Source organism: Diaphorina citri, unplaced genomic scaffold, assembly GCF_000475195.1.
Source record: "Diaphorina citri unplaced genomic scaffold, Diaci psyllid genome assembly version 1.1 scaffold650, whole genome shotgun sequence".
Classification (NCBI taxonomy): Eukaryota; Metazoa; Arthropoda; class Insecta; order Hemiptera; family Psyllidae; genus Diaphorina; species Diaphorina citri.
The window spans coordinates 136,660-138,583 of NW_007378083.1; positions in this window are offsets into that span (position 1 = coordinate 136,660).

Consider the following 1,924-nt stretch of genomic DNA (forward strand, 5'->3'; position numbering starts at 1 on the left):
AACCATTATTTTTCAGGGAATAATATAAGTAATTGTCTCACTCTCCCAGTATAAACAGGGTATATTCTTTCTATTTTATTCTATTCTAATTTTGTTGTCCATAATCATTAGCAATTAACAAAATAATATGAGTGGCAAGGTTTTGTAGTTCATACTCTGACCTAGATCTTACATAACATTGTGTATATTGTGATCCGTGGAATCCATCTGTATATTATTGATGAGCTTATAAATCAGTAGAAACTAGGTCATTCGCAAGTAAGTGGACGGTTTCCACTAATGACTCCTATCATTCTATCTACCATGTGCGTCCTTCATGCTTCTGTACAAGTTTAATTTACTCGTAACTGTGACGTCACACAGGTCTTATGTACAACTTATCAATGGATGTACAATTCAGTGGTGTGGTGAGATTTTTAAAAGGCGAAGCTATACACCCATGTACAGTAGGCTGATCTGCTAGTTAGGGCTGATTGAGAGGCTGAAGAAAAACGCCGACCTCATCTGAACACGGGAAAAGGCGAAGAAGAGGGGAAGGGGTAAGAAAGGGAAGCGGTGAGAGGAAAGGACACGGTGCTCCCCTATCGTCAAGCAAGTAGTCAAATATTAATTAACGCGTTGGACTTTTTATCTGGCGGTTGGTGGTTCGAGTCCAAGTCCAGTTATAAAATTCATCTACGTATAGATGTAATAATTGAGGAACATTATTTGTGACGGGCATTTAAGTATGCTTAACAAAATTCAAAATTCCTTTCCTTTTCCTTAATTTTTCCTACGAAGCTATAAACCCATGTATACAGTAGGCTGATCTGCTAGATGGGGCTGATTGAGAGGCTGACGAAAAACGCCGACCTCGTCTGAACACGGGAAAAGGCGAAGAAGAGGGGAAGGGGTAAGAAAGGGAAGCGGTGAGAGGAAAGGACACGGTGCTCCCCTATCGTCAATCGATGACTCGCCACTGGTTAAAATAGAATGTTTATAATAATATTAATAATGCTGCTCGCATAGGACTGAAAAGTCCGTTTACTCCAGCAGTAGTCTATTACTATTACTGTAGTCAAATTCTCAAATTATATATTTTTTTTATTTTTTCTTAAGAGGTTTGACAGAGGGAACTGTAACTGCTATAGTCTTGTCGTTCCGAAATCGAAGAGAGAAAGAAGACAGGATAGGAGAAAGCCAGCCGTTCCGAGAACGAACATTATCCCATCAGGATAAAATCCGCCCCGGACGGGAATCGAACCCGCGGCCTAGCGCTTACGAGGCAGACGCACTACCAACTAAGCTAACTAAGCTGGCCAAATTATTTTCAACTTATTGTTTCATTACAAATTTTCATCAGTAAAATATGGTTTCTTCGAATAAATTGATCCCAAGAGCAAGGAAATCCTAGACCTTTGACAAATAGAGTGTGCCTGAAGGCATGTGATGTGTTCCAATCCACTCAACCCCAAATTCCATACCTCAGCTGGGATTGAACCCACGCCCTCCTGTTTGTGTACATCTCTACGCCACTGGTTACAATAGAATATTTGTGTACAGGTTACAAAGATCAAAGTTCTATCCTTGCTTAGGTTCTATGACTCTTCTGCTAAAGCTATAAATAGAATAGAATATACCTTTTTTATACTCTTTGCAAACCTATAGAATAGAATATACGTACCTTGTTTTTACTGCCAGTGACGTCTCATCTGTAGATGAATGTTAAATTTGCCATACGTCCCAGAAGGTTATGGTCAAGAGCATTGACTCTAGGTAAAGCCTTGGAGAATGCCTTCTACTTTAAGATAGGCTGTAAAAGAGACTAAAGTCTACAGTGCAGACAGAGATGCTTCGCGGTGATATAATAAGTAAATCCTATTTTGATATCCACAAACATTGGGAAGAAGCGTTCAGTATCTCCACAACTAAAATAGAATCCATT